Source organism: Pelodiscus sinensis, chromosome 16 (assembly GCF_052426305.1).
Source record: "Pelodiscus sinensis isolate ZL-2025 chromosome 16, ASM5242630v1, whole genome shotgun sequence".
Classification (NCBI taxonomy): Eukaryota; Metazoa; Chordata; order Testudines; family Trionychidae; genus Pelodiscus; species Pelodiscus sinensis.
In genome coordinates, this window is record NC_143067.1 from 11,293,966 (window position 1) to 11,312,747 (window position 18,782).

The 18,782-nt window shown below is 42.7% G+C and overlaps 1 protein-coding gene and 1 pseudogene across 1 annotated transcript in view; both read right to left on the bottom strand.

The window, feature by feature from the left end:
• Window positions 1-18,782, bottom strand: part of SPOCK1 (SPARC (osteonectin), cwcv and kazal like domains proteoglycan 1) — a 635,081-nt gene that overhangs the window by 285,189 nt on the left and 331,110 nt on the right. The gene's annotated exons all lie outside the window — the stretch shown is intronic.
• On the bottom strand, window positions 5,455-7,237 carry LOC149523502 (uncharacterized; annotated as a pseudogene).

Genomic DNA, 18,782 nt, shown 5'->3' on the forward strand with positions numbered 1-18,782 from the left:
TAGGACATACTTACACTAGGAAATTATTTCAAAATAACTTATTTCAAAATAATAACTGTCTACCTGCTATCTTTGTGATCTGTACTGTAGCCTGTAAGGCTAACCTGCTTGCTTGCCTATAGATATCTTTTTAATCTCTTATATACTTTCTAATGGTTTAATCATTTGATTTATTTTAGTTTATAGGTTTATAGCAAAGTAATTTGACTGTAACACAAATGACCTACAGGCCATATCCTGTATGTTAAGCTAAAGCACGTTAATATTTTTGTCTGGGACCTTTCACCCAGACAGCAGATGACTTGCATATGTTCAGGACCTTTCACCTGGATAAAAAAACCAGGACCGTGTAACACTTTAAAGACTAACAAGATGGTTTAATAGGTGATGAGCTTTCGTGGGCCAGACCCACTTCCTCAGATCAAATAGTGGAAGAAAATTGGCACGACCATATATACCAAAGGATACAATAAAAAAAATGAACACATACGAAAAGGACATGTGTTCATTTTTTTGATTGTATCCTTTGATTGTATCCTTGTTAGTCTTTAAAGTGCTACATAGTTCTGTTTTTTGTTTCAGCTAGACCAGACTACCAGGGCTACATTTCTATCACTATTTCACCTGGACAGATGGTGATTAGATAGTGACTTTTCATGGTACAGGGGCTTCTAAGAATACTCTCAAATTTAACAAGTACACCACTAGAAGAACAAAAATAACATAGGTGAGAATGATCTAGAATCATGAATATGTATGTACATATCATCAATACATACAAGCATGTTACATGTGTCCAGCCTATGGAATAAGTGTACACCACCAGTTTGTGGGTGAGGAAGTAAAATTTGGGCATAGAAGGAGGTCCCAAGCTCTTATGCTTATACAACAGGGTGCCTGGAGCTTTTGCTGGGGTGGGGGGTGTGGGAAGGGGGAGAGCGAGAGAGAGAGAGATAGAGAGAGAACTTTATTTTTCTAATAGTCAGGTAAAAACCCGTCTGCCATTTTTATTGGCCTAACTAGACAGTCTCTACGACAAAGGATTAATGGACACAAATCAGAGATTTGAAATGTTCACACACAGAAACTTGTAGGGAAATATTTTAACTTGCCCAGGTACTCATTAACGAATCTAAAAGTGAATATTCTCTTACAAAGCAATTTAAAAAGTCAGATGGAGAGAGAAGATGTGAAACTTGCTTTCATTTGCAAATTTGACACCTGTAATCGAGGTCTGAACAAAGACATTATCCGGATGGGCTGCTACATTCAACACTCTAATGACATCAAAAGGTAAGTCTCAGGCACGTACAGCCCCCTCTGTTAGCTTCATTTAGCATATACACTCTAGTTGACAAGATTTTTTCCCCTTTTTTCCCCTTCTCTTTCACTCCCCATATCTTCTTTTTCTGCTATTTATTTGTACCTCTGGACCCCCTTGCTCCACTCATCTGAAGAAGTGGGTTGTACCCATGAAAGCTCATGATACTATCTTCATTTTTTGTTGTTAGTCTCTAAGGTGCTGCAGGACCATTTGAAGTTTTTTTTAAGTTGCCATCAGTCAGCTTTTAACCTTTGCACCTCTCAGCCGAGAACTGAGAAACCTGTACCTGAACTGCTGTACTGGCGGCAAGTCTCATCCTTCATCTCTTATCATCAGGTTATCAAGATCAGGTGTAAGTATATTAATAAAGCCACCAGATCTGGTCCATGGACCATCCTGCTGGGAACCTCAGGCACATGCAGCTGCCGCGGTTTAAAACACAGTCCCTGTGGCTCTCTGCTCTGTAGGGAGGGGGAGGCTTCGTACGATCTCCCTGCCCCCAGCCCAATCTTCAGCTCCTATTGGCCAAAACCAACTGGCCAATAAGAACTGACCTCAGCCAATCTCTCAGCTCCTATTGTCTGTAAAAAGACAGCCAATCAGAGCTGAGAAATTGGCCTAACTGTTTGGGGCAGTGCAAGCCTCTTCCCCGATGCAGAATTGAGAGCCACATGGAGGGAGTAGCCTGTGTTTTTAAGGGGGCTGGGGCTGAAACAGGCAGGGATTCCAGCCTGCCTCAGGGGTGTTGCCGTCTGCTGGCCAGGAGACACTAAGGTAAACTCCTCCCAGCCAGCACCTGCCTCTGGCACCCCAACCCCTCCTGCACCCCAACTCCCTCCTCCAGGTCACCATCCAAACCGTCTGCAACCCCTGCCCCAGGTGACAACTCCCTCCCAGATCCTGTACCCCCTCCTACACCCAGGCCAGAATCCTCTCCTGCACCCACACTCCCTCCCTGACCCTACACCCTAATTCCCTGACTCAGATCACAACCTCCTCCTCCACCCAAACACCCTTCCAGACCCCACACTATCTCCTGAACCCCAGTCCCTTATCCCATACGCCCTTGTGCACCCAACCTCCAACCTAGACCTCACACCCCCTCGACAGAAAAGTGCAGCCCTTGACCACTTACCAAAATCTTGGAGTGGCCCCCCACCAAAAATAATTGCCCACCCCTGGTTTACAGAAATGATACCATATGTATCTTAGACTAATATTACTGCATTTGTAACCCTGATTTATTTTACTATTCAAATTGCTATTTGACTTCAATTCCATATAGTTTAATAGAGTTTAAAATTATTTTGTCTCAGTGTGAACATCCTGTCATACCCCCGAAGGTCGCTGGCATATTCTGTACAGCCTGATGCTGGGACAAGAACCTTATTATCTCCTGATTAGTTCAATTACAGGATAACCCAAACTATCCAGATTAATAATATTTACTATCCTTAAATCAGGCTACAGTACAAGTAGCTTTGCATGTGATGCAGCTCTTGAAATATTTTGCTCAAAGACAAAAATATGTCTTTTCTTCTTAAAAGGTTGCTGACCCCTGATATATTTCTACCTTGTAAGTTTCTGCAAGCAAAAATCATGAACTAAATTGAACCCAAATGACAGCAGCGATAAACCTGGCTTTATGGATAAAATCCTGCTGAATTTAGTCATGGAATCAATAGTAGTTTGGCACGAGTAAGAGGAACAGGATTTGGGCTCTTATGAAGTTTATGGCACCAAACACATGGTGAATGCTCAACAAATTAAAAACAAAAAGGCATGGAAGCATTCTACCAGTAATACGCATCTTAGCATAACCCACACACCTTCTGGGTGTGGGGTATTGTCTCTTAGGGTGTGTCTAGACTACATGGCTCCATCGACGGAGACATGTAAAGTATGTAAATAATCCCCGCTTCATTAAAATAAAAATGGCTGCCGTGCTGTGCCAACAATCAGCTGATCCGGCACAGCGCGGCAGTCTAGATGCAGCGTGGTCGACAAGGAAAGCCTTTGTCGAACGAAGTTTACTGGAGCGGTTGACAAAGGCTTCCCTTGTCAACCACGCCACGTCTAGACTGTCGCGCTGTGCCGTATCAGCTGATTGTCGGCACAGCACGGCAGCCATTTTTATTTTAATGAAGCGGTGATTATTTAAATCCCCACTTCTTTGACTATGCTGAGTAAACTACTTTACATGGCTCCATCGACAGAGCCATGTAGTCTAGACGCAGCCTTATAGTGTCACTTAGACCACTTAACAGAGACAAAGAATGAATGTGCTCTACAGCCTTAGTTGAGAGCCAACTGGCGTTTAGTTCAAGCTGTAGAGGCTCACGCACTAAGCTCCAGAGGTCCAAAGTTTGGTTCCACCTGTCAGTGTTACATTAGCAAAGTACAATTTTATCTCTTTGCACATGAATTCTGAAGCCAGAAGTGAAAATTGGTGCAGATGTAAAGAGACTGAATCCCAAGACAGTATCACATTATAATCTATTTTAATACACAGGAAACAATGTTTAAATACTTTTCACCAAAAAACTGAGTATTTCAGAATGGTTTGGCAGAACTTTCATATGTACAGAAAACATGGTCTTGTGTTTAAAGCACAGAAATGGGAGAAGATGTGGGGTGGAAGCCCACAGACATTGTTGGGGCCAGAATTGCACTCCTGAATTCTATTTCAGATACAGATTCACTACTTCTTTGTGATTCAATATTTTCTCTCTTAAATGGGAATAATAGTAGAAGGGACAATCCATATTAGGCGTGAGAGGTCAAAAATGCAATTGTGAAAGAATTTAGCATGTTAGAATACGGAAGAAAGGTGGAAGGTTGTACTAAAGCAATGTAATATAATCCTTACAGACAGACCACAAAATAAGAAATAATTTCTAAATGATACTAATCAAACATCATGCTTTGTTAATCAGGTTTTTAACCTCACTAGGAGCAGATGCTTATCTCCTGCAGAAGACAAGACCTTCAGGAATAAGATGAAATATAAAACCCATATAATATATCACAGTGCTTTGTGTTCTACAACAAAGAATGTGAAGGCTTTGAAATTAAGAACCGAAGTTATAAATACCTAAATGAAGGGGAGAAGGGCAAGAAAAAAGAAGATAAAAGTGTAAAGTAAAAGTTAAAAGTAAAAGTGTAAGGTCAGTTTTATTACAAAAATAAAACTCTTTAAGCATTCTAGGGAAACTGCTATATCCTGAAACCAATGTTTTTCCTGTGAAAAATTGCTAATGTTTGACTTCTCACTCCAATTCTCCATCCCACGCTCACCCCAATCAAAACTTTTGCTGGAAAGGAATTCAATTTCCTGGCCAGTTCCAAACACTGCAGTCTCTTGCTATCTGACAGACTAAGGGTGTGTCTAGACTACCTAGTTTTGTCGACAAAAGTGGACTTTTGTCGACAAAACTATACCAGCGTCTACACTACTGCTGAGTTCTGTTGACATAACGTCGACAGAACTCAGCAGTTTTGTCGACGCTGGTATACCTCATTTTACGAGGCATAACACCTTCTGTCGACAGAACTCTGTCGACAGAAGGTGTTATTGCCTGTAACATTGTGTCCAGACTACGGAGTTCTGTCGACAAAGCAGCTTGCTTTGTCGACAGAACTCAATGTGTCTGGACGCTCTTTGTCGACGGAAGTTTTGTCGACAGTATCTGTCGACAAAACTTCCGTCGACAAAACGCGGTAGTCTAGACGTACCCTAAGAAAGGAGATCAGAGCCAGCCAATGCCATGGCTGTGGAGTTCACTACCTACATAGATTTAACAGCCACAAAACTTCTTGGGGAATGTCAAGCAGCATAGGCCACTCACAAGTTCTAAAGGATAACTGCGTAACAGTGCCAATGCACAGTGCTTCCACCCAAAACGTGGTGTTTCCATCCAGTACACAATGCTAATTTATTCACGCTGTGAAAGCGACAAGGAGTCCTGTAGCACCTTATAGACTAACAGATATATTGGAGCATAAACTTTCATGGGCAAAGACCCACTTCGTCAGATGCATGTAGTGGAAATTTCCAGAGGCAGGTATAAACATGCAGGCCAGAATCAGGCTAGAGATAACAAGATAAATTCAATCTGGGAGGTTGGGGCCCACTTCTAGTAGCTGATCTGGAGGTGTGAACACCAAGAGAGGAGAAACTGCTTTTCTACTTGTCTAGCCATACACAGTCTTTGTTTAGTCCTGAGCTGATGGTGTCCAATTTGCAGATGAACTGCAGCTCAGCAGTTTCTCTCTGAAGTTTGGTCCTGAAGTTTTTTTGCTGCAGAATGGCTACCTTTAAATCTGCTATTGTGTGTCCAGGGAGATCGAAGTGTTCTCCTACAGGTTTTTGTATATTGACATTCCTAATATCTGATTTGTGTCCATTTATTCTTTTATGTAGGGACTGTCCAGTTTGGCCGATGTATATAGCAGAGGGGCTTTGCTGGCATATGATGGCGTATATTACATTGGTAGATGTGCGGGTGAATGAGCCTGTGATGGTGTGGCTGATCTGGTTAGGTCCTGTGATGGTGCTGCTGGTGTAGATATGTGGGCAGAGTTGGCACCGAGGTTTGTTGCAGCGATTGGTTCCTGAGTTAGAGTTACTGTGGTTCGGTGTATAATTGCTGGTGAGAGTATGCTTTAGGTTGGTAGGCTGTCTGTGGGCGAGGACTGGCCTGCCTCCCAAGGCCTGTGAAAGCGAGGGATCGTTGTCCAGGATGGGTTGTAGATCACTGATGATGCGTTGGAGAGGTTTTAGCTGAACACTGTAGGTGATGGCCAGTAGTGTTCGGTTGGTTTCTTTTTTGGGCTTGTCCCGCAGCAGGAGGCTTCTGGGTACATGTCTAGCTCTGTTGATCTGTTTCCTTACTTCCTCGTGTGGGTATCGTAGTTTCAAGAATGCTTGTTGAAGATCTTGTAGGTGTTGGTCTCCGTCTGAGGGGTTGGAGCATATGCGGTTGTACCTCAGTGCTTGGCTGTAGACAATGGATCGTGTGGTGTGCCCGGGATGGAAGCTGGAGGCATGAAGGTAGGCATAGTGGTTGGTAGGTTTTCAGTATAAGGTGGTATTTATGTGACCGTCACTTATTTGTACTGTGGTGTCCAGGAAGTGGACATCCCGTGTAGACTGGTCCAGGCTGAGGTTAATAGTGGGGTAGAAGCTGTTGAAATCGTGGTGGAATTCTTCCAGAGTTTCCTTCCCATGGGTCCAGATGATGAAGATGGCATCAATGTAGTGTAGGTAGAGAAGGGGCATGAATGGATGAGAGCTGAGGAAGCGTTGTTCCGGGTCAGCCATAAAAATGTTGGCATATTGTGGGGCCATGCGGGTGCACAGAGCGGTGCCACTGGTCTGGAGGTATATATTCTCACCAAATTTGAAAGAATTGTGTGTGAGGATAAAGTCACAGAGCTCAGCCACCAGTTGTGCTGTGGCATCATCAGGGATACTGTTCCTGATAGCTTGTATTCCATCTGTGTGTGGGATGTTTGTGCAGAGAGCCTCTACATCCATGGTGGCTAGGATGGTGTTTTCTGGCAGATCACCAATGCATTGTAGTTTTCTCAGGAAATCAGTGGTGTCACGGACATAGCTGGGAGTGCTGGTGGCATAGGGTCTGAGTAGAGAGTCCATAAATCCAGACAGTCCTTCAGTGAGAGTGCCAATGCCCGAGATGATGGGGCGTCCAGGATTTCCAGGTGTGTGGATCTTGGGAAGTAGATAGAATAACCCCGGTCAGGGCTCTAAGGGTGTGTTGATTTGTTCCTGTGCTTGTGTAGGAGTATCCTGAGCAGATGGTGCTGTTTCTTAGTGTATTCCTCAGTGGGATCTGAGGAAAGTGGCCTGTAGAATTTGGTATTGGAGAGTTGTCTGGCAGCCTCCTTTTGGTAGTCAGACCTGTTCATGATGACAACAGCACCTCTTTGATTATATTGTCAGAGTTGTTTCTGAGGCTGTGGACGGCATTGCGTTCTGCACGACTGAGGTTGTGAGGCAAGCGACACTGTTCTTCCACAATTTCTGCCTGTGCACGGCGACGGAAGCATTCTATGTATAGGTCCAGACTGTCATTTCGACCCTCAGAAGGAGTCCATGTGGAGTTCTTCTTCTTGTGCTGTTGGTGGGACGGTATCTTTGTGTCAGTGCGCTGTTCAATATTGTGTTTAAAGTATTCTTTGAGTCGAAGATGGCAAAAGTAGGCTTCCAGATCACTGCAGAACTGTACCTTGTTAGTGGGGGTTGTGGGGCAAAAAGAGAGTCCCTGAGACAGGACAGACTCTTCTGCTGGGCTGAGTGTGTAGCTGGATAGATTGACAATATTGCTGGGTGAGTTAGGGATACCACTGTTGTGGCCTCATGTGGCAGGTAGGATATTAGACAGCTTACAGTCCTTTTTCCTCTGTAGAGAAGTGAAGTGTGTAATGTAGATCTCTTGTCTAATTTTAGTAAAGTCCGTTTGTGTGGAAGGTTGGTTTTTTATGAAAGTCTCCAGATTGGAGAGCTCTTTTTTGATGTTCGCTGTGAGTGTGGAACCTGAATACTAGCCATAGTCATTGGAAAGGAAAGTGCACACACAGGTGTCATTTCATTTCTATTGGCTCTTTTATAATTTATTCCTAGCAATTTATACACCTTATTAAATCTATAAATCCTCCATGGTTCCCACTTAAGAGTTATCAAACTAATTAGGAAATAAACAGTGGCGATTACATCAAACCATTAACAACCTCCCATTAGTATGTTAGCTTTTTTTTTTTTTTAACAGTGCACCAATATGAAAATAATTATGGCCGTTACATTTTGAGTGTCCTCCCCCATTAGGCAGAGAATGTTTTGTTATGAATAACACAAATTATTCTTTCCTTCTCCCAATACGTGTCAGCAAGAGCGCCAGGTTAACAATATAAATCATAGTTGGACAAAGAGCTAACAATTGGTTCTGAGATGCTTGTCCACTAGATTTCATGTTTTTATATATTACTACTATAAAGGAAGGCATACAACTCATAGGAAATGCTGTTGGTTCAGACAGTAGCGATACATGTAGTGGGTTGCTATATAAGACTATATGCAGATGAGGTCATGTTAATCATAACGAAGCAAATTTATTTTCACATGTGACTTTGGAAGTGTGGTAAGAAACCGTCTTGTAGCAATAACTAGTTCTGCAAAACTTGTACAACTAGTTTTCAAGACAATTTATAAACTCACAGTTGTTTTCGTGACCATTCTTTTGGGAAAAGCTCAAATTTCAAACCCAGACATATTTAGTAAAGGATTTTTATATATATATATATATATATATATATGTGCCAGGCATTCAAAAAGAAAATGACATGTAAACACATTTGGTTTCAAAATCACCCCACAATAAGTATTATGATCATTCCAAAACAAAAAGATTTTTGAAAAATGAAATGTCAAGAGCAGTTGCCTCACACAATCCTCTTGGAACTGTTCTCAGCATCAGAGAAAACAAGACCATCTGGTGAGAAAAGCTATGATGAACTGGAAAATGGGACCTGCAGTCTATAATGCAAAAATTCTAGTTCATTTTGTATCACAATAGAGCATGACAATAAAACATCTATTTTAAATGAGACACTGAAATGTAGTTTTGCCTTTGACAAATTATTTGTCTCCAGTAGCGCTCACAAAGATCTTGGTTCTGCATCGATACAGAGGAAGGCTCAGCCCCTGACTGTACATGAAAGATAGGGCGGGGTGAAAAAATCCCTACCTCTTGGAAGCCTGGGAAAACCTGAGTTATGACAGAACAGAATATTACCACTCATTATACTGGATCAGGCCCACGGACGGGAGGAAATAGGGGCAGCTGCCCCAGGATCCACTGATTCAAAACACTTTGGAGTTCCTGGCTGCCACTGCTGCTACTGTGGCAGTGATAGTGGCACAGGGCTCTTTAAATCACCACTGGAGCCCTCCACGACATGTTCCTTGCAGCCATGAGGGCCAGGCAGGGGCAGGGCACACTGTAGTCTGGGTGATACTGAGAGCTGGCTGGCCCTGGCTCCACCCCTTCTGCCTGAGACCCTCCCCGCTTCTGGGAGCACAGAGCCAGCTGCCCCCTTCTCCCGTGCTGGATTAGTCCCTGCTAGGCACAGAGCCATTATAATGCCTAAGACTGAAAAAATACTTCTGCTGAGGATTGAGAAGGCAAAAGGCTCAAGTCATTCCCTACATTCTCAATTAGAGCAGTCCAACAACTGGCCAAATAGCAGAGTGAAACAAGCCACTAACTCACCCCTGACTGAAATAGGCAATGGGTGGGCTAGATTTTTCCATGCGGAGAAGGCCAACACGAACTAGGCAGCTTCCAGAATCACTTCCTCACCATCCTATGCCGAATTATGGGCCTTGACTCAGCACCCACTGAGAAAACAAGACATCTATCCCAACTGGCTGTCGCTTGAATAGGAAAAAGTTGTTTTTAACGTTTATTAGCTAACGTTAGATGGCTGGCGTAACCCCCAGGCTTCCTTTTAGGCTTCACCTTGACCAGCTAATGTGTTAAAACAAGAACTGACTTACCTGTGCTAGGATTTTAAGTTGTGTTGGCCAACCTGTTGTATAAGAGCTCTTTCTTGCTAGTGTAGCCATGCTGCTTGTGTATCATTGAGCACATTCAGTTGAAACTTTGCAATCTTCTCCCTCTGAATAGCACGGCTCCCAGTATGGATGAAGTAAAATACAGGTTGGACCTCCCTGGTCTGGCACCCTGGGGACCTGACCAGTCCCAAATTAGGGATTTTGCCGGACCAGGGGAAGTCATTTCTGTCCCTGCACCACCACTGCCTCACCCCCCGCCCTGCCATGGCTTGGCTGCCCTTGACACTGACCCCTCCATACGTAGGACTTGTGGCCTTGCGGCAAGGCTACAGACCTCTGGGACTGCCCCACTGCCTCTCACCCCTGTTGGGCAGCCCCACTGGGAAGCAGTGGGGCTGCCAGGCTCTTTGCTATGCTGCTGGGTGGAAGCCCCCACCCCTCTGGGCTCTTGCCCCTGCTTGATGGGCTGCCCCTCTATCTCCTGGTACCACTGGGCGGTTTTGCCGTCAGGCGGAAGTCCCGCTGCTGGGCGCCAGCCCCACTGCCTCCCAGCCCTCCAACCCTTTCCCATCCTGGCCATATAGCCACCAGGAAGCAGATTTGCTCCCGGGTTTTCTGCCACAGGGCAGCCCCGCTTGCTGGGCTCCAATCCCGCTGCAGGGCTCCCAGCCACCAGCTCTCCACCAGGACTCTCTAGTCCTGGAATATCCAGGAATCTGATTACGCTGCCATGTGTGTGTGCAAGGTCACAGAATGAGTCAACGGCAGAGGCAGGGAAAGAAGGCAGGAGTCCTAACTCTCTTACTGTGCTCTAACTACCATAACTCTGCAATCTGTTGATGCCCATTAGACGAGCAGCTCCTTCTTCTTAATCTACGTTATTTCACGGCTCATTAAGTCATGCCATTGATTTGATAAGAAATATTTTTGGTTAGCATGGTTGGTGGTACACATGGAGGCCACACCTGTCATATTGTTAATAAACTTGTTTTTACAAAATATTTTCTTTGAAAGAGCAGATAAGGACAACCCCTAAACATCAATGGCAAGCAATTGCTAATTTTTTTTATTCTGCTTCTGCAAAAGTTGGCACAAGTCATTCTGCTTCATTAGAGAGAAAATTGCCACTACCCCTCCCTGAAGTCTTGAGAAGAATATGCTTTCGGCTAACATACTCAGACATTTAACTCTCATTCTCTCACCACGTAATTACTCATAGCAATTTGCATACAGAATCAGTTCAGCTAAAAATTAATTACCACTGGACCGAATGCTTCAAACATGCATGTGAATTATTTTCACGATGCAACAAAACAAGTTGTCAGCGTTTACTGAATTGCTGTACTGTGTTGTGTTTTAGAGAAACCATAATGTGTGAGCAGTTAAAGAGATCAGTAACATGGAAAGAAACATCTCTTAATTTATATGGGTGCTTTCAAAACTCATTTCCCATGGCGAACATACAATCCCTTTTGACACTGCTGAGAAATAGCCAGGCTAAAGATACCGTAAAGAACCATGTGCTGATTTGCTTGCTTGCTTTGCGTAAAGAACATGAATAATAAGAATCTTCTTGATATACTGATAGAAATGAAGTGCAGTTACAATAGGTGAAGAGAGGGCAGAAAAGATAGGACTAAATGCCAGAGGAAAAACCTGCTTATGCTAAATGCATGTTGCTGAATTTAACGTAGTTAATGTGCCCGTGTGTATTTTATTCGCTCAAAATAAATTGTCGTGTAGATTTAAAAAGTGGCATGTAGTTAGTTTATTTACAAGGTGAAGAGAATTTCCTGGGAAATGAAAAGCATTCTCAACTAGCACTGAACTCATCTGAACACTTGCTCCTCCCAGGATAAGGCCTTCTGTGATGCGCCATCAGCATTATTCCCTGCCTCCTTTCAGCTAGCAACAACACATGGACTTAGTCCTGCAAGGGGTTTAACACTCTGAGGTCTTTGAGGCTGTTCCACACATGCCCCAGAAACAAGCCATATGAAAGGAAAGGGAGACACCTAGGCAAATTAGGGTGAAATACAATCCTAAAAAAAGGGCATAACTGGTGGGGGTTCTGCAGAGATCTGGTCCATTCAATATCATTATCCACAATTTAAATAATGGCATAGAAAGTACACATAAAGTTATGGATGATACTAAGCTGGGACAGGTTGCAAGTGCTTTGGAGGGTAGGATGAAAATTCAAAATGATATGGACAAACTGGAGAAATGATGGGGGGAAACTGGATGGAATTCAACAAGGACAAATGCAAAGTACTCCACTTAGGAACAAACAATCCATTACACACATACAAAATGGGAATTCACTGGATAGGAAGGAGTATTGCAGAAAGGGATCGGGGCCATAGTAGACCACAAGTTAACTATGAGTTCACCGTGTGACATCATTGCAAAAAAAGTAAAGATCAGCCTGGGATGCATTAGAAGGAGTGTTGTAAGGAAGACAAAAGAATTAAATCTTCCATTGCACTAATTAGGCCTTAACTGGAGTATGGTCCAGTTATGGGCACCATATATCAGGAAAGATGTGGACAAGTTGGAGAAGATTCAGAGAAGAGGAACACAAATTCTTAAAGATTTGGAAAACATGACTATAAAGGAAGACGGAAAGACATGGGTTTGTTTATTCTGGAAAAGAGGAGACAGAGAGGAAATAACAGCTTTCACATACCTACAAGGTTGTTACAGGGAGGAGGGAGAAAAATTATTCTCTTTAACATCTGATGATAGGAAAAGAATCAATGAGCTTAAATTGCAGTGAGGGAGGTTTAAGTTGGACATTAGGGAAAACTTCATGTCTAAGTGGTTAAGTACTGGAATAAATTGCCTAGGGAGTTTGTGAAATCTCCATCATTGGAAAATGTTAAGAGCAGATTAGACAGACACATGTTGGGGATAATCTAGATGTTGTTTGGTCCTGCTGTGAGTGCAGGGGCCTTGATGACTTCTAGAGGTTCCTTCCAGTTATATGACATTCTACAGATACAGCAGTTACAACTATCAGAAAGCTATTGAGGCACTTATTATTATATCCAGCTTTGGTCCACTATATCGTCACAGAGGAATTACTGGCAGTTTGATTGCAAGATAGCTGTGCTTTCTGACAAGGGAAAATTACAATTTATTTCTCAACACATACAGTATTGGTAAATTTTCTTACCAAGGGTCAGGATATTAGCCTTAGATGTACGTCAGTACATATGTCAGTGATATCTGCCTCAGGAAATAAACAATCATTAGGCAAATCCCCCCAAAATCATAACATTGTTTCCACAAATCATAAGAATTTAAGAACAAAGTATGTTTTGTAATCCAGCTTTGACTTAACAACTCTGCTCCATACTTTTGACCTTTAATGTACACAAAAAATGCATACCTTCCCATGGCTTCTTGGATGAAGACTCCACTTACCACAGAGGTGGGTAACAAGCAGCCTGTGGGATAGATGCAGTTCACCAGGGTTAGCCCTTAATGGGCTGCTGGACACTATTTATCTGCACATCCACAGGTATGGCTGCTTGTAACTCCTCATAGCCATTCATATGTAATTAAAGAGACACCTTTTCTCAATTTTAGATGAATGTAGATAAAGCATGGCCAACGGCTCCGGGTAGAGGGGTTACACTATCAAGCACTTTTGTAACTACTCACTGGCAGTTATAAAATATGCTTCACCTAAAGTAGTAGTATCTTTATGAGGGGAAGGGGAACAAAAATCAATTCTGATATTTGGTTTCTCAGATACCAGACACTTTTGAAACTTGGATTAAAAGCAACATTGAATTATAAGGATATGAACTAAGTAACTGCAAACCAAATCAAAATGAAACAAAATACCTCAGGATAGACAATTTCCTCCTTATTCTTAATACAAAACTTTTCCCCCAAGCACATTATATGGCTTTTTAGGAGACACAATCATGATATTTTGAAATCTGCACTGAAAACATACATGAATGTTTTATTCTTTGATTTGTAAATGAAATGTGTTTCAGAAGCAAAATCTCATTATTAACACATTTCTTTTAGTAAAAATTACACCCTGAATTATCAGGTTTGTGAATCTGTACTTCAGCAGGAATAATAATGCACTGGCTTCTGGTAAAAGGCCACATACTGTTAGCTGTGTGCCATGAGCTTTGAACATTTATATCCTTGAAGGCTGAGTCACGTGTGCGATTGCTGTGTGTGCTGACAGATTGAATGTTAGTGCTATTACAGCTGTCATAATTCCCAAGAAATAAGCCAGTCTTACACATCTGGAACATGCTCAAATTGAAATTTTACAATTAGACATAATAGGAAATGGATTCTGATTTCAGTTACCGCCCTACAATAGAAGAATAAGCCCAAAGACTTCAGTGAAGTTTTTCTGGGTCTGCATTGGGGTGGCAGCAGAATTTGACCTCAAGCATTTTCACCAAATTAGAGCAAAATATATGGGATCATTTTATGCTACATGAATTCAGTATTACAATGCGGCATTCAATCTCATTAGAATCAGAGGGGTAGCCATGTTAGTCTAAATCTGCAAAAACAAGAAGTTCTATGGCATCTTATAGACTGATTGATTTATTGGAGCATAAGCTTTCATGGGCAAAGACCCACTTTGTCAGATGCATTAGAAACATCATACACAGGAAGAGCCATACTTTTTCCTTGATTTTATTCACGTCCTCACTATCTTAGGCCACTTCTCCACTTGTTGCACTGGATATCCAGCTTCTGACATTTGATTTAGTGGGTCTAGTAAAGACCTGCTAAATTGAACCCTGAGTGTGCCCCTGGTCAGAACCAGTACTCCTGGCGATCACTAGGAGCAAGGGAAGCTGACAGGATTGTTTGCTCCTATTGACCTCCAATGTGAAGATGGCACCAACCTCAGCTTAAGGTACGTCAACTCCAACTGCATTATCTACATAGCTGGAGTTGTGTACCTTGAGCTGACCTTCCGTCTAGTACAGACCTGCCCTTATTTAATTTGCAATGGATAATTTTGTTGCCTACTAAGTGAAGGTGGTATGCTCCATGTACATCAGAAGGCTTCAGTTCTCTTCATGACGTTCCCTGGGCAACTTTGGGCAGGTCATTTTGTGCCATGCTTTGTCAGTGTTTAAAATGGGGATTAAGAAGCAGATAACTGACTTAATCGGGTAGTCGATACAATTTGTATCAACTACACAATTAGTCGATAAGGGGAGGCATGAGCCAGAGCTATCCCTGCTGCAGCCCTGCTCCTACTACATTTAAATTGCAGAGCTACAGTGGGGGTAGGTTGTAGTCCTGGCTCATGCTGGGTCCCAGATTGCTACACCTCTACTTTTTAAATGTACTAAGAGCCACCTGACTCTTACTACATTTAAAATGCAAAGCTACAGTGGGGGTAGGACTGGGACCTGATGCAAGCCAGGACTGAGTGGTTCCAACTTGTGCCTGGGTCCCAGATCACTGCACCTCTGCTTCTCCTGCCCCACCCCGCACAGCAGAGACAATGCTGGCAGGAACCAGCTTTTAAGTCAGCTCCCTGCAGCTCCAGCTCCAGTTCCCCCTCCCCTTGCTGCCTCTGATACAGAAGCAGCAAGTGGGGTAAGCGAGTAGTCAAGTAGTGACTCGACTACTTGATAAGCCTAGACTTATTGGGTAGTCAGCTACTCGACTAGTCGCTTTCATCCCTAATGGGGATAATACTAGTTAGCCACTTTCATTAAACACACTGAGATCCTCAGAAAGCCCAAAAGCAAATAAGCCTAGAGTCGCTGTGAATGACAGTCACTGACTGATACAGAAATTACACAAAACGGCTAAAATCTTGCAGAGCTATGAGCCATGTTCATTTATCACAGCTTCTGACTGTTGCCATGGAAACAAGTGCCAGCACTCATGTTTCCTGTATCAGCACATGAAGACTTTGTTTTCATTAGGGATATTAAAATGTGTTTAAGTAAATGTGTAATCATTGAAAATTACAGTGGTAACATGTTTACACACAGGATGGCACCGGCTTCAGTCCGCCTCCCCATCCTGCTGCCTCTGATGCAGAGGCTGAGTGTAGAGCGGGGAGGAAGAGGCAGGAGCATGTTCCCGGAGCCTGCGTGTAACTGTGAAGGTTAACCAATGAGCCCAGGCTCATCATGTTACCTTTAGCCCACACCACACAAAACAAAAACACAAGACAAAGAGAGGAAATCTCAAAGATTGGAATGAATGGAAATGGAATCAATCAGTTCAATATTCATAGGTGAGGAAGTCATACATGTGTCGGCCCTCAGCAAGAGTGAATTAGTAAACCTAGCTGTGGGGGAGAAGATCTTGTTCTATGGCACATATGGAAATTTGGAGCCCTCTGAAGTCAGTGGAGTTCCTTTTTACTGAGGATTAAATCCTGTCAGATGCAGATTCCCTCCTAGCAGTACCCACCACCACCTAAAATCAATGGGCAGAGAAAGCATACAGTAATTCCTCATTTAACACTATCGATGAGTTTCTGAAAATGTTCATGCTAAGCGAAGACTTGCTATGTGGGGTCAATTTTCCCATTAAAAATAATGGAAAATGTAGGGGTTGCGTTTCAGGTGGTGGTGACAAATTCAATTTTTTGTTGGTGTTGGGTTGTCAACATTAGATATCTATCAACACAAGGCATCTAGCAACACAATTAGTTGATCGCCATGGTTTGTTAAAACACAAAGATAAACATGTGAGTGAGCGGAGGAGCACTGTGACCACGTGTATTCATCTGCTCATGCGTATTACCACTGTTTTCACTAACTTAAACCGCCGCATGAAGTAGTCATCCACTTGATTATTTTCGTGTTATTTCGGGCATGGTCGTGTTATTCGAAAAACGTTCCCCCCAAAAATCGTGCTATTGCGAAAACGTGTTAATCAGGCATATGTTAAATGAGTAATTACTGTATAGCTCATCTGAGCACATTTCCGTCTCTTGAAGGATGGGGATCTTTCAGATGTAATAGAATCTGATCTGACAGTTTGTATGAGATCTGGTATTTCAAACAGCTACCCAAGGGATTTATGCATTGTGTATTGCTTTCAGAGTTAAAGCAATCAAACGATGTTTATCCAAGGTTCCAGGTGTCTAAACATCATTAATACCACAAACAAAATCCAGGAGCCTTAAAGAAAGTATTTCAGAGGGAATTCATTTAGTGCAACACATACAGAGATGCCTTTCCACCCCTTGATCGTTTACAGGAAATATTTTTACAAGAGACCGGTTGAATCTCTCTAAACCAAGATTCCCTGGTCCAGCAACATCCATGGTCTAGCAAGACATGAATGTTCCTGGGTAAGACAGCCCCAGTGAAGAGCTGGTAGTCCATCTGGGCTAGCTACAGGGGGGCTGGAGGCCAAGAGCCCTGTCACGGGAGTCTGGTGGGGAGGGAAGCCTGGTGGAGCCAGTGGAACAGTGAAGTGGGCAGTAGGAGTTGGAGCTGGCAGAGCTGGTCCAGCTGGGCCGGAGGCAGCAGGGAGCCAGCCAGTAGGCCAGTGGCTGGGCCAGGAGTACAGCCGGGCTGTGGGGCCACTGGCAGAGGGCCCAGAAATGACCTCCCCTGCCACGGCAAAATCCCTCATTCAGAACTGGTTGGATCTTGAGGGAACTGGATCAGGGAGGTCCAACCTGTATCAATATTAAAAATTAAAATAAATTTTAACTCCATGACACTGCTCTGAGGCACAATCCATTACCTTTATCAGGAACAACATGTTCAGATCTGGTCAACCTAGGCCAAAAAACTAAGTTTCAAAAACACAGCTGACAAAAATGAGTAGAGGACTTAAATTTCTGTATGAGATACTGAAACATCTGGAACTATTTAGTTCGAATAGGAAACTTATCAGAGGCATACATAAATAGTGGATGGTACAGAAACAGGTTAGCCAGGCCTGCTTATTTAACTTCTGATATAAAACAAGAACAAGGGGGCATACAATAAAATTAAAAGAAAATGGATAAAAGAATTACACACACACTTATACCTTTGGAACTCACAAAATATCACTGAGGCCAAGAGCTTAGTATGATTAAAAATGATTAAGCATTTAGGTGGAAAACAACAAGATTCCATCTACATCTGCATTAGACAAAGCCATTCTCTAGGAGGAGTATAAGCCGTCATGTTTCAGGGCACAAGCCAACCATTAACTGCCACGAGAAAGAAAGAAACTTCCCATGTAGGCAGATTAATGAGACATCTGAGTTTTCTTGAACTTTCCTCAAAAGCACTAGGTATTAGACAATGACAGAGATAGGATACTGAACTAGTATGACCACTTCCATCCTCCTGTATTCCTGACTTCAGCCAAATTACCATTAACGTCAATGGCAGCCACTGAGAGAGAGGCCACTTATGTAGGTGGCTAACTTTAAAAAGCCTTCAGATCTCTCTTACTTAGTTTTAGATGCTGAACACAGGTATGACATCCTTTAATTATAGTAACTGATGTGGAAAGTGTCTTGGTATTATTATCACACTTGAATTTTTGTGCATATAGATGCCTAAGCTAGGAACCTATACAGTGCAAAATAAATGCATTGTCTATCATGCTGGTTACAAGCCTCATTTTAGGTTTTTGGTAGATGTGATTTTCTACCACTTTCAAGAGAAATTACCGTGCTCAGAAACGATGAAGATCCTGTCTAGATAACAGTCTGGGAATATACTTTATAGACTGGAAATTGTTAGTAAGCCCACTAAAAGAAAGAATCAATCAAGACAGTTCATTTAAAGGATCTGAGTCAGAACTTAAAACTAGATGTTTTTAAAAGGAGTGAATTATAATTTTTTACTATATATTTTAGAAACATGTGTCTGTCCGTCCATC